Genomic DNA, 22,526 nt, shown 5'->3' with positions numbered 1-22,526 from the left:
TTTAAAAACGCACATTACTTTTCCTGCTTGGCTCTGCCCACTTCTCCCTCTCATGAGCTAGCCAGCCTCGTCTCCTTGGCAACGCTCACTGTGGATTCAAACCAGATGACTCCAGTTTTAGCTACTGTTACAAACACAAATACATACTCTAACAGTTAAACACAAACATAATAACAATGACTTCTGCACACCGCCCCTCTCAGCCTTCCGGCGACTTGAGGCAGTTTACAAGGCAAGAGTTCAATGCCACCAAGGACACGATTACAATATACAATATAAAAAACATCAGCAACAATAAAATCAAACATTATAATGAAACATACTTCAATCGATAATCATTAAAACAATGTCCAGTTCCGCCATATAGTTATTCCATTATTATATCCGTTACTCCGTATTTTCAAATGCCCGCTCAAATAGCCATGTCTTAAGATTCTTCCGGAATGATTTGTGCCAAATTAATGCAGGATTGCCCAGAATGTCGTCTGGACAGCCCCCTTTTTTCCCGCAATAAAAGGGCTGTTTGGACAGGCCCTATGATATTCCTGCCCCATTGTTTCAGGCAGTCATCTTCTTTAACTAAAACACTGATATGCATTTAAGAGATTTTTAAATGAGGAAAAGGAAAGAATGATAGGAGAGCATCCAGCATTATGAATAACAGGAGGAAAAGATACTTTTCATTTTGAAAAAGGCTACAGATTTAACATGGAGCAGCCTCTCACTTTAGGGTAATACACGAATCCAAGTAAGTCATTGCTTTTCCCTCAAAGTACCAGCATGGTATTTTAGACAATGTGAGTGTAGGAACAATGTGGCCCAAGCACCATATTTTTAATTCTGAGTAGAATGTTCATGGGAAGTGCTGATAGGTACACATTAGGGCTCAGAAAGGTTCTTTTAGAAACCCTAAATTGGGTCTTCTTAGGTCCACATCATGGGAGCACATAAGGAAGGACAGTCCCAAAAAAAGATTAAAAACCAAGGTTATTTTAGTTTCTTCATGAAGAAGACGGACAGCCTGGCAGCATACGCAGATGCTACCCTTCAAGTGTCTGCTGCACCCCTCCTCTGTTTCTGCTGACCTTTATGCTCAAGTAATGGGTCATGGAAAGTAATCTCTTTCCAGCCCCCCTCCCTTGACCTTTTGATGGAAAGTACCTTCTTGTACCTGCAGACTCTGTGCTTAACCACAACCTTTGGCTTAACCACAACACAACTTCCTATGTGAGTTTGAACTTTGTATGACCTCTACATGTTAGACCTTGTTTCTTAAAAACATTTTCTTCTGTGTTGCTCCTTTTCTACAGAGAAAGGGTATATTTCTCTTTTGCTGTTAATTTCATTCAAAGCCCCTTGCTTAGCATTTGCAAATTTCACTCAAAGACCCTTTCAGTTCCTTTTGGGGGGCTATGGGGAAGCCAGTATGTGTGTATGTAATGAACAGTATTTCGACACTAGGTTTCTAGTCCCCACTGACACATAAAACTGTCTGGGGCCATATAAAATCCAGATTATCTTTGAACTGGATTATATGTCAGGGTAGACTCCTATAATTCAGTTCAAATCAGATAGTCTGGATTATTTGCTTTGATAACATGGATTATATGGCAGTGTAGATCCAGCCTGGGTGATATTGAGAGATCTAACTTTTTCGGCTGACCCCTCTTACAGACCTATTGTAAGTATAAAGACGGAGGGAGGTGAATCATGTTTACTGCCTTCAGCATATTGGAGGAAGGGTGGGGTTTAAAGGGAATATATCAGCAAGAAAATCTGACTATGCATGGACATGTATTCTGTTTTAATAGGGCAGACTCTGATAATTCCAGTTTTGCTCCTTGGTTATGAAGTCAATTAAAGGAATCTCTTAAACTCAGTCTGAAAATGCTCATCACTACACAAGCACAGTCTTCTGGTGCTGTTGGATTACAACTGCTACTATCCCCAGTGATTATGACCCACCATTACCTCTACTAAGTTAGTTTGCAGGTGTAATTGATTCCCCCATCCCCCTGCAAGACTCTTCTAAGGAAATGCACAAATAGACCATGATCGATAACATGGCCTAGGAATGACCCTCTGGACCTACTCTAACCTTTAAAAACTTATGGTTGGAGGGTCACAGTTTGAGAACCCGTGGTCTATACTAAGCTAACTAAACTGTTCCTCATTGAGGACTTGAGATTTGAGCAGCCTGGGGTTGAATTCCAACAACCGTCACTAATGTTTGTTTTTTGGTTATTAATGATTTTGCATCATGAGAATTTTTGTCAAAACATGTACTTCCAGTCTGGAATACCAGTCAGTTACAAAATACCCTTTCCCAATGTCTCACAACCTCTGAGGATGCTTGCCATAGATGCAGGCGAAATGTCAGGAGAGAATGCCTCTAGAACATGGCCACATAGCCCGAAAAAACCTACAACAACCCAGTGATTCTGGCCATGAAAGCCTTCGACAATACTGTGAACATATTGTTACCTTTCTTTTATAACATATGTGTCCATGCAGTGACAAATATGTGGGACAATAAATAGCAACTTTTCTCTTGAGTATCGAAATGTGAAGGTTGGTAAATGTGTATAAGCAGAATACGCAGAAGCTTTACCACAGGATTTAAACCATGGTATATCCTGCTGTATAATAAAATGTCACTCAGACTTGTGAAACAAATAACAGTATCTTTACTTTAGTTCAAAAGTTCAAACATAGTAACAATGTATACATCAGTTTCTTTGAATATAGGCAGAGAACAGAGGAATAAAATAGACCTTTGAAATAAGCCTCATGCCTTAAAATTATCAGTCCTTCAGATAGTTGGCGGCCAGCAATATCTATTCACTGTCCAAAGTGAGAACAAAAGGCAGAATGACAGTTAGAACCGTTGGTCTCAGCAGCTAGCCAGAGGCAGTAGCCTATTAAAACCTTGCCCCCTGGCACACTCAGCCAATTGACTGCTGACAACTCTCTCCCACCATATCCAGAGGCAGCCCTAGGTAATTTTCAACGGTAAGCAAACAGTATTTTGCCCCCCCCCCCCAACCAATCATTGATACATATTTTCTGTTCATTGTGGGAGTTCCGTGTGCCATATTTGGTTCAATTCCATCATTGGTGGAGTTGAGAATGCTCTTTGATTGTAGGTGAACTATACATCTCAGTAACTACAACTCGCATATGTCAAGGTCTATTTTCCCTCAAGAGCGCCCCTGGGCAAAATCAACTATACTGCAAATGCTTACTTTGTGTAATGGGTTGAGCTGCCCCTGACTATATCAACCAGGTACAGTGAGGACATCTGCCCTTGCGCTATGCTACTCTGTTGCTGAGTTTGCATGCCCGGTGTGGAACACATCTCACCACACGAAAACAGTGGATGCGGCTCTTAATTAGACATGCTGCATTATCATGGGGTGTCTGCACCCTACACCACTGGAGAAATTACACTGTTTAGCTGGTATTGCACCACGTGACAGCCACTGGGGAGTAGCAACCAGTAGTGAAAGGACCAAGGCAGTGACATCTCCGGCCCACCCCCTGTTCGGGTATCAGCCAGCACGCCAACGACTTAAATCAAGAAATAGTTTCCTGAGATCTGCAGAGACACTCGCTGGAACACCTCAGCAAATGAGAGTCCAAAAGTGGCAGGCTCAAACCCAGAACCTCAATCAATGGCTGATACCAAATGAGAGGCTCCCCCCTGGGCACACAGAAGACTGGGCAACTTGGCTGAACAGACTGCGCTCTGGCACAAGATGCAGAGCCAACCTTAAGAAATGGGGCTACAAAGTGGAGTCCACGACATGTGAGTGTGGAGAAGAGCAAACCACAGACCACCTACTGTGATGCAACCTGAGCCCTGCCACATGCACAATGGGGGACATTCTTGCGGCAAAACCAGAGGCACTCCAAGTGGCCAGATACTGGTCAAAGGACATTTCATAGAATACCAAGTCTGCAAACTTTGTGTTTTGTTTGTTTGTTTGTTTGTTAGTTTCTAATGCAATACAACTGTTTTGGTTCGCTCCTGATGTGATAAATAAATAAGTGGCATTCTTTTTCAAATCCTAACAAGAAAGACGTTTCATTAGCAACGTATCCTAAACCCCTGGAATCTACTAAATGCAGAAACCTATGCATTTATACCAAGTGAACCTTTTTCACAACTCTGGTGATCAAAATTTCAACCATGGAAATCCACTGGGTGACTTTGAGTAAGTCACACTCTCTAAGCCTCAGAGGAGAGTCAAGGCAAAAACTCTCTCTGAACAAATCTTGCCAAGAAAACCCCCTGATAAGTTCATCCTAGGGTCACTGAAAGTCCGAAGTGACTTGAAGGCACATAGCAACAAACCCCGTGCAACAACGATTTAAAATACTTTTGACTTGATTCCAAATGTGTTTGTGTATACCAGTGTCCCAGACTGATTCAGCCCACTTTCCATATTTGGTGAGGCAGGCGCCAGCCAACCAGCTGCAATAAACGTGTTTATCTTCAAAATGGCACAGGACTCTTTGTAGTCAACAATCTAATACGGCTATCTTGTCCAAATGGATCTGCTAAATACATCACAGAAGCTGATTGTACCACTCAGTCCCACTTAGGAAAGTTTAAGAATTTGAATTTAATCACAAATACATTTCTGTGTCGTGTTTTAAAGAACGATGGTGATTTCTTACCTGTAGATGATTGTACTTCAGTAGATGCAGCAATTCCCGGTTGTAAAGTGCTTTGGGATTAGTGGCATTGCTGTAAAGGCAGAGATGATACATTCCACAGCTCTCTAAAAGACGGCTAGGATAGAAAAATATCCATCAAGTAGGGCACTGGTTCTTAACTTTCTTGCCGTGACCCCTTTAATACAGATCCTCATGTTGTGGTGACCCCTCAACCATAAAATTATTTTCGTTGCTACTTCATAATTGTAATTTTGCTACTGTTATGAATGGTCATATAAATATCTGATATGCAGGATGTATTTTCATTCACTGGACCAAATTTGGCACAAAAACCTAATACACCCAAATTTAAATATAGGTTGTGGGGGGATTAATTTTGTCATTTGGGAGTTGTAGTGGCTGGGATTTATAGTTCACCTACAATCAAAGAGCATTCTGAACTCCACCAACAATGGAATTAGACCAAATTTGACATATGACCAATAAAAAATACTGGGTTTTGTGGACATTGATTTTGAGTTTTGGAGCTGTAGTTCACCTATATCCAGAGAGCACTGTGGACTCAAACCAGGCATGTAGGCGGGGTGGGGGGTGGGTCAGGGGGCTTCAGCCCCCCCCCCTGAAATTCTCATGGTGGTTCGCGAAAAGGCCTTACTGGTGCATTATTTAAACTGTTATGTTTATTAATATCATGAACTGATCACCATACTCAATATATCCCATATGCATCGGGGTATTGGGGTAATGATACAAAAGGTTTGCTAGGCTAGACCCTCTTTCACTCAGACTCAGCCCCCCCCCGAAACTCAGCCCCCCCTGAAAAAAATTCAGCTCCCCCCCCCCCCCCCCGAAACAAAATCCTGGCTACGGGCCTGATTCAAACAATGATGGATCTGGACCAAACTTGGCACAAATATGCAATATGCTCAAATGAGAATTTAGGGAATTTAGGGAAAATAGACCTTGGCATTTGGGAGTTATAGTTGCTGGGATTAATAGTTCACTTACAATCGAAGAGCATTCTGAACTCCACCAACAATGCAATTGGGCCAAATTTGGCACATGACCAATAGAAAATACTGGAAGGGTTTGGTGGGCATTGACCTTGAGTTTTGGAGTTGTAGTTCACCTATATCCAGAGAGCACTGTGGTCTCAAACAATGATGGATCTGGACCAAACTTGGCACGAATATGCAATATGCCCAAATGTGAACACTGGTGGAATTTAGGGAAAATAGACCTTGACATTTGGGAATTATAGTTGCTGGGATTTATAGTTCACTTACAATCAAAGAGCATTCTGAACTCCACCAATGATGGAATTGGACCAAATTTGACACATGACCAGTAGAAAATACTGGAATGGTTTGGTGGGCATTGACCTTGAGTTTTGGAGTTGTGGTTCACCTATATCCAGGGAGCACTGCGGACTCAAACAATGATGGATCTGGACCAAACTTGACATGAATACTCAATATGCCTAAATGTAAACACTGGTGGAGTTTGGGGAAAATAGACCTTGACATATAGTTGCAGGAATGTATAGTTCACCTACAATCAAAGAGCATTCTGAACCTCACCAGCATTGGGCCAAACTTCCCACACATTACCCCAATGACCAAGAGAAAATGCTGTATTTTCTGATGGTTTTTAGCAACCCCTCTGACACACCCTTACGACCCCCCCCCCAGGGGTCCTGACCCCCAAATTGAGACACACTGAAGTAGGGAGAGAAGCTTTATTGATAGTTGAGTTTTGCTCCAGTCCTAAACATCTTTCTCCACCCCTCTTATACATGAAACGAAAGAAAGGCCCACCAGGCATCATTGTGATGGATGAGGGATAAAAGAGAAAAGGTAAATGTCACCAAGCTTAGGAAAGATTCCTCTTCATGACTGGCATGTTCAATGAGTTTAATAAAATCAATGTGAAAAATGATGGCTTGGAAAGCTGTATGAATTATGCAGCCTTCATCATGGTATGGAAATGAACGTAACATCGCAAGTCAGGCAGAGATAAAATATTTAGCAAACCTTTTTGCATACCAAGACCCAAGCGCCTAATGATCAGTGTTTAATTACTTCCCAATGATTATATTTCAGAGGTGGCTGGCAGTAGAAGAAAGATATCCCTGTAGGGCAACCCAAAGCTCAGCTCTAACAGATGTTTGTCACATACGTTAAAAAAGTGTCTAATGCCAATAAGGATCATGAAAAATATACAACGATACATCCTCATTTATCTGAAGAGCCTGAGAAGTTACACAAGTTTCAGAAACTGCAAAGTTAATCAAGGGCAATGTTAATGTGAATGGCACACAAGTATAAGCAGGTTTGGGGAATAATCACAACTGAGCAATAAAAGAAATGACTTAATCTAGACTATCATTTCTTAACCTGAAGGTCGGGACCCCTGGGAAGGTTGTGAGGAGATGTCAGAGGAGTCACCAAACACCATCAGAAAATGCAGTATTGGTCGTGAAGGTTCCATGTGGGAAGTTTGGCCCAATTCTATTGTTGGTGAGGTTCAGAATGCTCTTTGATTGTAGGTGAACTATAAATCCCTGCAAGTACAACTCCAAAATGTCAAGGTCTATTTCCCCCCAAACTCCACCGGTGTTCACATTTGGGCATATTGAGTATCTATGCCAAGTTTGGTCCAGATCCATCACTGCATGGGTCCACAGTGCTCTCTGGATGTAGGTGAACTACAACTCCAAAACTCAAGGTCAGTGCCCACCAAACCCTTCCATCCCTAGCACCTCCTGTGTGGGGAATCAGGGATATACACCAGAGGCAGGAGCAGTCAGCTTTCGCTGGTAACAATGACCCTGATACTGATGTTTTCACTCCAATGGAATCTGCTTTGTGTCTGCTTAGTTCATTGTCCATTGTCTGATAGAAGACTTGTGTTTCGTATGGGACTTAAATTTGTGTCTGGATTAAGACTTCCTTGTCTTCTTTCGCACTTTTCAATTGCATTTGCTTATCCTTTGTGTTTGCTGAAGTAAAGCATTTTTCTTTTACTTTCAACATTGTTTAAAAGCTGTTTTTGGAGGGCAACTCAGGACATCAACTACGGTACATCCATCAGATCCGTTTTTGAATTGCAAATCAACAAAGTGGTCAAATCCAGTGGTTTCATAGCTTTACTCTAGTTGAGACTAGAGTCTAGTTCAGGTAACACTTGTGCAACTTTTCTCCACACCCCTGAACTGAATATGTCCTTTGCACCTCCATTACAAAAGACTCTCAATCAATCAAACAAACCAAATATTTTACACATGTTTATAACAGCAACAGGACTTTGATCCCTGGGAGATCCTAATAATATCTTTGTCACAGTTGTCCAATTATGGGGACATAACTAGATGCTTCTCTATTGCTCCCCATTCTCCTTGGACCACTAAATGGCCATGTTGGAGGAAAGAGAAAATAGGCAAGCCTTTCAAAAGTGGAGAAGGAAACAGAATGGGTGTCTGTCTGTTGTCCAAAAGTCTGGTCCCAGAACCATGACTTCAATTTCTTCCTAAATGACAGGAGGGACATAACCGCTCTTACCTCAGTGGGAAGCTAGTTCCACAAGTGGGGGGGGGGGGGAGCAGCCAAGAAGGCCCTGTCTCTCGTCCCCGCCAGACATATTTGTGACACTGGCGGGAGCGAGAGCAGGGCCTCCCCAGATGATCTTAAACTGTGAGGTGGGACGTAGAGGGAGATATGTTCAGACAAGTAAGCTGGGTGTTGTGACTCAGCTGGAATCTCAGAGTGATAGTGTCAATGATTCTGATGGGGATGATGGGATTCAGATTCACAGTCAAGTGCAAAGCAAAGATGTCCCTATGTTAGATGAAGAAGACCAGGAACAGGGGGCAGAAGTTCAGTTGTTTCCCACAGCAAGGGATGACGCTGGTGAAACTGAAACTACTGAGAGCCAGGTACATGATTCAGAAAGGGAGGACGGTTTGCAGCCAGATAGTTCTCAGCCTGATAATGAGGGGAAAAGCACTAACAAGGGAATTGACCTTGATGAAGCCAGAGGTTTAGATCGAGGTGATAGGTTGGAATTTAAGGTTCGAAGGAGTATCAGGATCGCTAGCAGGCGAGAGAGAGGGGCTCAGGGCCATAGGAACGCCTTCATGTTGTCCAAAGAGTATTAAACAGGCTGTTTGAATATGCCTCAGTGTCAGAGCAACTTCCCGCTTCAACCAAGAGATTTGGATTTATCTTGCAGCTTTCATGTTCATGTTTCAGGACTTTGTCATGTTCTCATGAGACTTGGTCTTGCCTGTGTCTTCATGGATCTTGTTTGCTATGTTACCTTGGATTGATCTTTTGAAATATACTTTTGCCTTTTGAACTTTTTATCTTTTACTTTAATAAACCATAAAGACTACTGCTGGTGTGTTCTTTGGTGTCTTAGGCAAGGTGATTTTACCCTGAGTTGCGACAGTGGGCCAGAACCATATAGGGCTTTATAGGTCAAAACCAGCACTTTGAATTGAGTTCGGAAGTGAACTGGCAGCCAGTGGAGCTGGCACAACAAGGAGGTGGTATGCTCCCTATGTGTTACTCCAGTTAGCAATCTGGCTGCTGCCTGTTGGACTAGTTGTAATTTCCGAACAGTTCAAAGGCAGCCCCACGCAGAGTGCGTTGCAGTAATCTATTCGGGATGTAACAATAGCGTGGACCACCGTAGCCAGATCAGACTTCCCAAAGTATGGGCGCAGCTGGCCAACTGTGCAAAAGCTCCCCTGTCCACTGCCAAAACCTGGGGTTCCAGGCTCAGCGATGAATCCAGGATCACTCCCAAGCTGCGAACCTGTGTCTTCAGGGAGAGTGTAACCCCATCCAACCAGGCTGTAACCCTACGCCCGGTTCAGCCTTTTGACTGACTAGGAGGACCTGTCTTGTCTGGATTCAACTTCAATTTTTTAGCCCTCATCCAGACCGACACAGAGGCCAAGCACCAGTTCAAAGTCTGAACAGCCTCCTTAGTAACGGGTGGGAAGGAGTGACAGATTTGGACTTTCTCTTAATTAGTTTCTAACATGCTTCTAGATGCCTTTGCATACTACATTTCTCCTGTTAGGTAACATCTTAGCAGCACTTATTTGTGGTGCATAACAAAAAAAAAGTAAAGTCTAAAAGGAGAAATTCCGAAAGACCTTGGGAAAAAACAAGTAATTGGCAAGTCCCGAGGATGCTGTCAAAATCCTTTGGTGGTCTCAAGGTCATGTCTCTTTTCACCTTTTTGAACTTGAAAATGGATCCTGACATGAAAGCTAATAAGGAGAGACCAGCATACAATCCGGGTCACAAGAGGGGGTGGCGGGTGTTAGGGGAGGAATACACCCTGAGCGAGCATCCCCCAAAGAAATGGAATTCTGAAGTCTGTTTTCATAGCCGGCCATTTCACTTAACTCACATTGTTGTGATTTACAGTATACGCTCCTGTGTTGACACCTTTATGTCCCTCCCTCCTATCCCAGCAGGCCTCGCAGACACAGCTCATGATAGATGCTGGTGAACTTTTCCTCTGATCACCTTCTGGAGAACTTTCCCATAATCTATTGTTTTCCATCACAGTGGAATACAAAACAAGGTTTTCCCTTCCACCCTCAACTCTTGCTTAACTAGCAATTTTGCCCTATCTTTGAAGCAATGTGCAGAATTTATTACATCAGTGTGAAAGAAGTTTTAAGCTCCTGGTCTCTTTATCCCACTCCTTGAACTTAAAATGGTCCAAAGTAAATCAACATAATGGCTGCCTGCCTTACATTGTCACAGAACTGCTTTATACGCCGCCTTGTCATGTTATTCAGCACATTTAATTGAAAACATAAAAAGAGCAGGAGCTTGTTAACTTTGTGAGCCATACTGTATGAAAGTATTCAAAGGCCAGCAGCAAGCCTCACCAGGCAAAAGAAAATGGATGATGCCATGGAAATATTCCTATTTTTCAAAAAATGTAAGACACTGTTCTTGTCTAAAGAATTAATATTATATTCCCAACAAAGGAGCACCATCAATCTCTAGTATCTAATTCAAAATAACGATGTGGTACAATCCATTTTCCTCCCAGATATCCTTGGTTAGTTCCCAAATATCGACATCAGTTGCATTTCTCATCTTGCTACGGAGTGCCATCTCTATAGCAAGAGAAGAAATAAGGATTTGATGAAACCAAGAAGGAGGTAGTTGAGCAGAATTACCACTTCTCTTTATTAGCCCTGGTTGTGCCTTAATTTCTAAATATCGAAGTAGCTCAGCAGCCAAAAATTAATTGAGATGTCTTCCTTGCTTTCCTTTATCCCCATACCAGAAAATAATTACCTGTTCACATTGTGCAGGTTGGACTGTTGCTAAAATGGCTATCATAAGTCCCATTGATTTCAGTGGGTCTTCCCTGGGTATGGCTAAATCCGGAAGCAACTACGTATTTTAAAAATACAGTAGGACCATTTATGGCAGTGGTTCTTAACCCGTGGGTCCCCAGATGTTTTGGCCTTCAACTCCTAGAAATCCCAACAGTTGGTAAACTGACCGGGATTTCTAAAAACTCTAGGCCAAAACACCTGGGGATTCACAAGTTGAGAACCATGGCTTTATGGGTTTCTGGCCAAGTTGTTGTTATCCAACATTGCTGATATGACTGAATATCATTCAATCATAGAATCATAGAGTTGGAAGAGACCTCATGGGCCATCCAGTCCAACCCCATGCCAAGAAGCAGGAAAACTGCATTCAAAGCATCCCCGACAGATTGCCATCTGGCCTCTGTTTAAAAGCTTCCAAAGAAGGAGCCTCCACCACACTCCAGGGCACAGAGTTCCACTGTTAAATGGCTCTCACAGTCAGGAAGTTCTTCCTAATGTTCTTCCTAATGTAAATAACCCCTGTAGAAATCTTTAGGTCAGCGGTTCTCAACCTGTGGGTCTCCAGGTGTTTTGGCCTACAACTCCTAGAAATCCCAGCCAGTTGACCAGCTGTTAGGATTTCTGAGAGTTGAAGGCCAAAACACCTGGGGACTCACAAGTTGAGAACCACTATTGTAGGTCCTATAATGCAAATCCGATACTTTCTGGGGGATGCTATATACTGGTAATAACTTAGAAGACCTAGTGAATTCCTATAGATATTGTTTTCCCCTAGGCAGGCATGTAGCCGGGGGGGGGGGGGGGGCTGAGGGGCTTCAGCCCCCCCCCCCCCGAAATTCTCATGGTGGTCCGCAAGAAGGCCTTACTGGTACATTATTTAAACTGTTATGCTTATTCATATCATGATCTGATCACCATGCTCAATATATCCCATATGTATGGGGGTATTAGGGTAACGATACAAAAGGTTTGCTAGGGTAGACCCTCTTTTACTCAGACTCAGCCCCCCCCCCGAACCACACTCAGCCCCCCCTCCCCGAATCAAAATCCTGGCTACAGGCCTGCCCCTAGGTATGTATAAGTGAAAATTTGGATATAGGTTATATGGTTACAAATATCTTATTGGATCAAAAGAACTCACTGAGATGCCTATTTCCAGAGCTGGAGCACCAATTGTCTTCTAGATGCAACTGAATTGTGACTCCCATCATGACTCACAATTGTTCAGGCTGGATGGAGTTGATAAGGATTAGAATCCATCAGCATCTGGAGGAACATAGATAAAACTATGCAACATGCTTTTTGCTCCTGGATTATAAATGTCATTTCTTAATTAGTTCTATCAGAAAAAACATGGAAAAAGTTTATTGAAGTGCAAAAACTGTTTTTGCGAGACATCCTCCAGCACATTTTACTATAGTTTTTCAGTGAACAGAGTCTCAACCAATTCAACATTGTTCATGGCAGCCACAAAAATGAAATTTCTGAAATATAACAATTCAAAATTAGTTCCACACAATTAAACAGAAATAACACTTTAAAGCCAGGAACAGATTTAAAAAAATTATGTTACATAGTACAATTTTAGAATATTCATGACATTCATCCCCAATCATAAGAACAAGAAAGATACAACTAGAGAAGAAGGGCTGGGCTTCTTGACATTGAATTTATAGTACAACTAGCTGTGCCCTGCCACGCGTTGCTGTGGCCTATAGTAAAACTTATCAAAGTTGAGGTAGATATCTGGACTATTATGAAAGAGAGGTCCCTACCTCTTCCTTCCCCCTTTTCCTCCCCCTTTCTCTACTTTCTTCCTTCTCTACCTCTTTCTTTCTTTCCTTCTTTCACTACTTGGTTTCATCCTTCTCTCTTTCCTTCATTCCCTCCACCTTTCTTCCTTTGCCTTTCTTCCCTCCCTGTTTGCTTCCTTCTTTCACTTTTTATTTCCTTTTATTTCACCACCATCATAACAATAACAATAATGCAATGCATTGCCTCCGGGACCTGACACCTCTCCCATTCCCCCTAAAAGGGTCTCATAGGAACAATAGCATAATCATAATAATAACAGAAATAACAACCTTTACCCGCCACGTGTTGCTGTGGCCAATCTTCCCTCTTTCTCTCCTTCTTTCCCTCCCTCCCTCCCTCCGTCCCTCCTTTCTTCCTTCCTTCCTTCCTTCCTTCCCATTTTTCCTTCTCCTCTTCTTTCTCTATCTCTTTCCTTCCTTCCCCCTTTTTCTTTCTCTTCTGCTGTCTCTTTTCTTTCCTTCCATCTTTCCTTTTCTTCTTCCTCTAACTTTCCTTCCTTCCCCCTTTTTCTTTACCTCCCTTTCTCTTTCTTCCTTCTTTCCTTCCTTCCTATCTTTCCTAGATTTTGACAGGGCGGGAAGGGGCGAGGTGGGGTTTGGAGGTGGCCTGAAGTAAAAGGAGGTAAGATTGGGGCAGGGGAGTGATGGAGCGTGGGGTTGCGTGTGTGTGTGCGGCGGCGGGGGGAGTGATGGAGCCTGGGGTTGCGTGTGTGTGTGCGGCGGCGGGGGGAGTGGGGTTGCGTGTGTGTGCAGCGGTGGGGGGAGTGATGGAGCGTGGGGTTGCGTGTGTGTGTGCGGCGGCGGGGGGAGTGATGGAGCGTGGGGTTGCGTGTGTGTGTGCGGCAGGGGGTGTGTGTGTGCAGGAAGCGGCGTGGCGGGGCTTTGTTCTTTTGCCGTTTTGTGAGTGTGTTGTTGTGTTATTTTTCATTTTGAGTAGATATGTTTGTAACTTGTGGGTTGTGTTATGGGCACGGGAATTTTGGTTAAGTTTCATTGGGGGATTTTTGAGTTTTGTTGTTTTGCCGTTTTGTGAGTGTGTTGTTGTGTTGTTTTTCATTTTGAGTAGATATGTTTGTACCTTGTGGGTTGTGTTATGGGCACGGGGATTTTAGTTAAGTTTCATTGGGGGATTTTTGAGTTTTGTTGTTTTGCCGTTTTGTGAGTGTGTTGTTGTGTTGTTTTTCATTTTGAGTAGATATGTTTGTACCTTGTGGGTTGTGTTATGGGCACGGGGATTTTAGTTAAGTTTCGTTGGGGGATTTTTGAGTTTTGTTGTTTTGTCATTTTGTGAGTGTGTTGTGTTGTTTTTCATTTTGAGTAGATATGTTTATACCTTGTGGGTTGTGTTATGGGTACGGGGATTTTGGTTAAGTTTCGTTAGGGGATTTTTGAGTTTTGTTGTTTTGCCGTTTTGTGAGTATGTTGCTGTGTTGTTTTTCATTTTGAGTAGGTATGTTTGTTTCTTGTGGGTTATGTTATGGGCACGGGGATTTTAGTTACATTTCGTTGGGGGATTTTTGAGTTTTGTTGTTTTGCCGTTTTGTGAGTGTGTTGTTGTGTTGTTTTTCATTTTGAGTAGGTATGTTTGTACCTTGTGGGTTGTGTTATGGGCACGGGGATTTTGGTTAAGTTTCGTTGGGGGATTTTTGAGTTTTGTTGTTTTGCCGTTTTGTGAGTGTGTTGTTGTGTTGTTTTTCATTTTGAGTAGATATGTTTGTACCTTGTGGGTTGTGTTATGCGCATGAGAAATTTGGTTAAGTTTCGTTGGGGGATTTTTGAGTTTTGTTGTTTTGCCGTTTTGTGAGTGTGTTGTTGTGTTGTTTTTCATTTTGAGTAGATATGTTTGTACCTTGTGGGTTGTGTTATGGGCACAGGGATTTTGGTTAAGTTTCGTTCGGGGATTTTTGAGTTTTGTTGTTTTGCCGTTTTGTGAGTGTGTTTTTGTGTTGTTTTTCATTTTGAGTAGGTATGTTTGTACCTTGTGGGTTGTGTTATGGGCATGGGAATTTTGGTTAAGTTTCGTTGGGGGTTTTTTGAGTTTTGTTTCCTCGTTGGATGCCCCTAACAAATTTATATATATAGATAATCATAACAACTTTCATACCTTAATATTGAAGGACCATATTGTCTTGCAGTATGAAGAGTCCCTTGAGAAATATTTATAATATTGTTGTATTTATGCTTATTTGCACCAGCTTTAATACAAAAAAGAAGGAAAATCTTATCAAACACATTTATATTGTATTGTCAAAGGCTTTCATGGCCGGAATAACTGGAGTGCTGTGTGGTTTCCGGACTGTATGGCTGTGTTCTAACACCGTTTTCTCCAAGGATAAAATGAGGATAGAACATGGCCAGACAGCCTGGAAACCACACAACACACCACTATATTTACATTATAGAATTGAATTTGATTTGACTGTAAGAGAATAGACCACTAGTATTCAGTCTCGTTTTTCACGTATTTTGGAGTTCAGCTCCCAGAATCCCAAGAAGTCAATGGCTTTTGGGAGCTGGAATTCAGAATACCGAGAAAATCAAAATTTGTCAACCACTGGAATAGACAAATGTGACGTTAGTTTCCAAAAGATACCAAATCCCCCAAAATAAAAAAAAATGAGTTAAAGGAGGCAGCTCATTGTTAACTAGTAGAATATTATGTACAAATCAAAACTATCAAAATGCATTAAATCACTTCAGTACAAGGTTTCAAAAATTAAACAGGAATAACACTTTCAAACTAGGAACAGAAAAAAAAATCAAATTTTGTTACATAGTGTAATCCAGCCCTAGTCTATTCACAATTTTAGCGCTTCTGGATTCTGTCCAGAAACAAATACAAATTGAAATAAATATCTTCCACTCTTTATGTATAAGAGTCCAAATATGGCGTTCACTACCTTTCACTCAACATTCAACTTATATCTGGCCATCCTTTCCAAAACTGAAAGCAGTTCATAAGGGCCTAAATTTTAGAGCTAGATCTCATGAACTCAATGAATGTCCTCCATAGGTTGTTGTGAGTTTTACGGGCCATGTTCCAGAAGCATATCTCCTGACGTTTCACACACATCTATGGCAGGCATCCTCGGAGGTTGTGAGGTTCTCACATTCTACAGATATATAAACCCCACTTGCCTAGTTTCCAACAGAGCTCACAATCTTTGAAGATGCCTGCCATAAATGTGGGTGAAATGTCAGGAGAGAACGCTTCTGGAACATGGCCATACAGCCCAGAAAACTAACAACAACCCAGTGATTCCAGCCATGAAAGTCTTCAACAATACACTGTCCTTCATGTTTCAATTAAGATGTCCACTTTTGTCCTCTTAATACCTTATTACATTCAGATTTTTTTTTCATTCAATTTATATTTAACTTCCTTTTAAATTAGAATTCAAACAGCCAAATTATCGTATTGTCGAAGGCTTTCATGGCCGGAATCACTGGGTTGTTGTAGTTTTTTTCGGGCTATATGGCCATGGTCTAGAGGCATTTTCTCCTGACGTTTCGCCTGCATCTATGGCAAGCATCCTCAGAGGTAGGAACCTACAACAACCCAGCCAAATTACTCTTTTTCTGACCATTCCATCCTTTCAAAAACCGACTTCATAGCTGTTGTTTAGAAAGACACTTTCTAAAAGGTGAAACAACTGGTGTTAGGAAATGCAAGTCTGAAACTCCCTCAAGCAAAGCAGAACTAGTCAGTTCGCCCTTAGGCTATAAGTGGGAAATTCAATCTTTCAGACTTCAAAGGAATTCCTGATATATCAAGTACATATATTCTTACTAATTAAGTTAGTATGAAGGCAGGGCTTTATATCTGTTTTGCACTGTAGGCTTGGAGGCTAAGGAATGTAGGCTCGGTTCTAAAGAAAGGTCTTTGCCTATCAGACACAAGGCATTGGCATGTAAATGGTCGGAAGATAAGTTTTCTCTCAGGACTAGTGTTTGGCTTTACTTTTTACTAGCAGAACAGAGTAGTTTTAATACACCAGTGGATTCCCTCTACGTCCACCTCAAAATTTAAGATCTTCTGGGGAGGTCCTGCTCTTGGCCCCACCTTTGGCACGAACACGCTTGGCAGTGATGAGGGACAGGCCCTTCTCGGTGGTGGCCCCCCGCCTGCAGAACTTGCTCCCCAGTGAAATCAAGTCAACAACGTCCCTTCTCGCCTTCAGAGGAAATTGAAAATGTGGTTATGGGACCAGGCCTTTGGATAGCTGGCAGATAATTGACAATGGTAATAATTATAATGTTATGGAAAATAGACTATGGACAGGCTTCCGATTGTGTTGTGCTCGCTGAATTTGTTTCTATATAAGGCTAGACAGCTAGTACTATTCCACTTTTAATTAATGCACTTTTTGTTTTAAAACTAATTTTGAAATCAATTTATTGTGTTTTTATATATATTACGGTATGTATTTTTTTTATATGTAATGGCATCGAATTGTGCTGGATGTAAGTTGCCATGAGTCGCTCCACCGGGGGGGGGGGGGGGTGTTGAGAAGGGTGGGGTACAAATGTTTGAAATAATAAATAAATGAAATAATAAATTCCGTGGAACAAAAAACACAAGAAAAATGTAAAGCAAAAGAATAACAGCAAAAATATGTCCAGTACCATAAAAAAGAGCTTCGAGGTCACCCATGCATATCTCTGTGCTAGTGCCAACAATTGCATTGGATTAATGTTTGTCTGCTCTTATTTTCAAAATACATTTTCGGTCCCACTTTTTGACCTCAGGTTTTCCATGTCCAGAGGCCAATAAAACATTAGAAACAATAGGAATAATATCGCAAATAAATACCATACAATGGGAGCGAAATCTTCAAGTAAAAGTCGGTATCGATACGACAAAGCTAATAACTTAAATACCAGTAAAAGTCTGGGAGGAGTTTCAACCTGGCGCCTAGCTTTGGCGCCTTGCCGGGATTGCCTCAGGACTATTAAGTTAAGGACTCCTTTGTTACTGAAACATCTTCATCTTCTAGGTCTATGAGCCATTCATACTTTGTAGATAATTCTTCTTTTAGATGCAGATCTTTTCTTCCATCTTCTCTGCTCTTGAGATAATGGGGTCGGACAGGCCTTGAAGTCTATCTTGTTCTGGAACGCCACATTTCTGAATGCCGCACTATGCTTCTGAATTATTGCTCTTTTGTTCTCTTCCAAATCATTTTGGGAACAATTTGCCTAGGAGAGAACTTAGAGGCAACATGAGCAGAACAAGAAAGGGTGGTATGACATGGCAAAAATAATGGAAATGTTTTGAAGCCATGAAAAAGGTATATATCTTAAGATTAAATTTAAGCATGGTAGACAAAATAATTACATCCTTGCTCCAGGGAGCTTGAACGAGGTACACTATCTAATCCTGGGATAGTGTCTCCAGAACATAAGAGTATATGTGATCAAAGAATTGTGTATCACAATTTGGAGAGGGGTAGGGGACAACTTAACAAAAGGAACCATTGTTGATTTGTCTCACTTGGATGTTTTGTGTGTGGACATGGACCTGGATGAGGAAGAAGCAGAGGAGGAGGAGGAGGAGGAGGAAGGGGAAGAGGAGACAGTCTTATCTAGGTGTTGTCGAAGGCTTTCATTGACAATAATAATAATAATAATAATAATAATAATAATAACTTTATTTATATACCGCTTTATCTCCCCGAGGGGACTCAGAGCTGTTTCCAAGTAACATCATCAATACATACAGAGTAAACAACATAAACATAAGATTAACAAAACAATACAAGCATAACATTTGTCGCCATAACACATATATATTAAAAGTAATCCTGCCTGTTCAAGGCAGTTTTAAAGGCCGGGCTGAGATTAGTGCAAGCTCAAATAGTCTAGGGGGTCTGGGAATTATATGCAGTGCTATAGCAGGCAACAACAATAGGTATAGGTCTATGGCTGTTCATTTCTGCGGCCTATCAAAAGAAGTGACCTGGGTAATTGGTAGGAAAAATAAGGCTATATTCAACACTATCTAGGACTGAGCTAGAACTAGTAATTCTCAAAGGCTTGTTGAAATCACCAGGTCTTCAAGCTCTTATGAAAGGAGGAGAGGGATAGGACCTGTCTAATTTCCCTGGGGAGGGCGTTCCAGAGGTGGGGGACCACCACTGAGAAGGCCCTCTCTCTTGTCTCCACCAACCGTACTTGTGACGGTGGTGGGAGCGAAAGGAGGGCCTCCCCGGAAGATCGTAGAGTTCGCGATCATGGAGATAGGTGGGGTCCAAACCGTTTAGGGCTTTATAGGTCATGACCTGCGCCTTGAATTTGACTCAACAAGAATCACTGGGTTGTTGTGAGTTTTCTGGGCTGTATGGCCATGTTCCAGAAGCATTCTCTCTTGATGTTTCACCCACATCTATGGCAAGCATCCTCAGAGGTTGTGAAGTCTGTTGGAAACTAGGCAAATGGGGCTTATAGAAGGGTGGATCAAAAAGTTTTGCCTCCTGTGTCATAAACACATTATGAATGGACATATAACAGCAGAAGCTGCTACAGATCACAGCCTGAACCATCCTCCACACAAAACAACCACTCAACATAGTCACAATCAATTTGCGCACATTTGCACCATTGTTCAACCCAGGCATCAAAATAATCCTGGAAAAATAATGATCCATGATTTAAAAACCATTTTAACGTCATTCAAGTCTCTGCATCTGAAACCACACAGGTTGTCTTTCAGACATCCAAAAAGACAACCTACATGGTGTCCGACTCAATGACCTGAATGATGTCAAAACAGCCCTTTTTGACCCACTCTCATACAAATCCCAGTTGCCTAGTTTCCAACAGACCTAAAATTCTCTGAGGATGCCTGCTATAGATGTGGGCAAAATGTCAGAAGAGAATGCTTCTGGAACATGGCCATACAACCTGGAAAACTCACAGCAACCTGGAATTATCTAGAATGAGACTTTAAGGACTTGGTGTTGTTGTGTGGCTTCAAGATGCTAAGATGAACTTACAACAGAGTTTTCTTGGCAAGACTTACTCAGAGAGAGTTGGCCGTTGCCTTCCTCTGAGGTGGAGATTGCGTGATTCACTCAAACTCACCCAGCTGGTTTCCATACCTGGGTAGGAATTCAAACCCTGATCTCCAGATTTTTAGTCGAATGATAAACCACTACATCATGCAAGCTCTTGTATTTAAGGGTTACCAGAATTGCTAGAATTCTTGGGTTGAGACTGAAACTGAAAGGAGAAACTCAATTAAATGTCTGCGTCCAGACAGGAGGCATTAGTCCAAGGGCATTGTGTAGCATTCAGTGGGTTCAGGAAATTGAGCATGTATTCCTCCAGAACTAATTGAAGTTGCCAACTGCTGAAAAGGTAAGGCTAAGAACGAAAAAATACTACCCACCTTTATTGGCCTGCATTGGCTTCTACAGGTCTAGAGCAAACACCTAACTTACTTGACAATGTAGCCGTCTGAACAGAGCAGCTGCTATGTTTTTCTGGGACTGGACGCCAGACCAAATCATAACACTAGTATTTCAGCTGCTGCATTCAACTTTAGACACCTGGTTTTCAAATGCTAAACCACCTGTAGTCTCTTTGAAGAGGGCCGAAGCATAATAGAAAAGTAGGGGCCAGGGGAAGCATGGGGCAATGTGTCCCTTAGGTCAGACCAGAGGAAATTTGTCAATGACCCATTCTGAAGCAGAGACCAGAATTCCCAGGAGTGGTGCTTTGCACAAAGAAATGCATTAAAAAGCAGTTGTGCACAGCAAGGGTTATAGTATAGGGCTATGAGAACGAAAGGGGGAAATGTTTTAATTCTAACCAATGACAGGAAATAAGGTCAAGGAAAAGAGAATGGTTCTTTACATGTAGAGGATTCGAAAATAAATATGAAGATTATGTCTTCAGTATGGATTTTAAAAATGAATATTTTGAGGAATGATCAGCATTTTAATAATATTAATAATAAACTTTATTTATAACCTGCCACCATCTCTCCGGAGGGGACTTGGGGCGGCTAACATGAGGCCAGGCCCAAAATAATACAACCTAATAACAAAATACGTCCTATTGATAATGCTATGTTATTGTTTTATTGTTTTGTTGTTTTGGAATTGCTTGTATTGTTGTTGTTATTGCTTGTATTGTTGTATCTGGGCTCGGCCTCATGTAAGCCCCACTGAGTCCCCTGGGGAGATGGTAGCGGAGTATAAATAAAGTGTTATTATTATTATAATTATCATAACAAAACATGAAATAACAAATAGAACCAACAATATAAAATAACATGATAAAATCAGACAAAAAAGGGCGGGCCAAATGTATGATGTAAAATGTTAAAAAGTTAAAACCTTGGGTGAAATAGGGATGAAAGTGCATTTGTAAGAGAGGAGCCCAGCAGGGAGGAGCAGTGGGATTTAGCCATTTTGGGGGGCAGGTTCTTTATTATGAGGTCAGCTATAGATTAAAACAACCAGAAGGGTTGAGGGGTGACTCTCCGAAGGCACATCGGAAGAGCCTGGTTTTTAAATCTTTCTTAAAAGCAGCTAGGGTGGGGGCTTGCCTAATTTCCCTAGGCAGTAAGTTCCAAAAGTGGGGGGCCACAGCGGAGAAGGCCCTCTCCCTCGTACTCACAGTCGAGTCTGTGATAAAGGAAGGGGCAAGAGAAGGACCTCTTCAGAAGATCGAAGAGATCATGCAGGTTTGTGGTAGGAGATGCGGTCACAGAGGTAGGTGGGTCCCAAACCGATCAAGGCTTTGTAGGTAATAACCTGCACCTTGAATTGGGACCGGAAGATGAATGGCAGCCAGTGGAGCTCCTTAAACAGGAGGGTTGACCGCTCTCTGTAATTCGCCCCGATTAGAAGTCTGGCTGCCGAGCGTTGGACCAATTGAATTTTCTGGGCTATCTTCAAGGGAAGCCCCACGTAGAGTGCATTGCAATAGTCCAATCCAGAAGTAACTAAGGCGTGGACCACCATGGTCAAGTGAGACTTTGCAAGGTATGGTTGCAGCTGGCGCACGAGTTTTAATTGTGCAAAGGCCCTCCTGGCCACCGCTGACACCTGCGCATCAAGTGTCAGCGCTGAGTCCAGGAGGACCCACAAGCTGCGGACCTGCGCCTTCAGGGGGTGTGCAACCACGTCCAGCGCAGGTTGCCACCCAATACCCCGGTCAGGCGTACAACTGACCTGGAGGATCTGTCTCATTGGAATTGATCTTTTGCTTGTTTGCCCTCATCCAGGTTGACACAGCAGTCAGGCACCAGTCCAGCATCCACAGATCTTCCTTGGATTCTCTATTTCTTGTTTAACTAGTTTTTCCTATTTGTGAGAACATCTAGGATACGTACAGTGGTTACGAGACTTATCTTGCAAATTTGATAAGCATTGGTCCAAGTAACAGTGAAACTTTGATTTCCTCAAGCATTGTGAATTCACAATGCTTGAGGAAATCAAAGTTTCACTATTACTTGGACCAATTAAATTCCTGGAAGTAAGTCCCATTGAGAGCACTTAAAATTCCATTTGAATAAATGGGTTTTAGCATTAGGTGGCTCGTCTTCAACAGCTTGGGGAAAGTACTATAATGTTTTTTGAATACAGCAGACTGGCCAAAATGCTTGGCCCATACACTTATTTTGTTTGTTAACAATGACTTAG

Source organism: Anolis sagrei, chromosome 3 (genome assembly GCF_037176765.1).
Source record: "Anolis sagrei isolate rAnoSag1 chromosome 3, rAnoSag1.mat, whole genome shotgun sequence".
Classification (NCBI taxonomy): domain Eukaryota; kingdom Metazoa; phylum Chordata; class Lepidosauria; order Squamata; family Dactyloidae; genus Anolis; species Anolis sagrei.
This window is presented reverse-complemented; position numbering follows the sequence as displayed.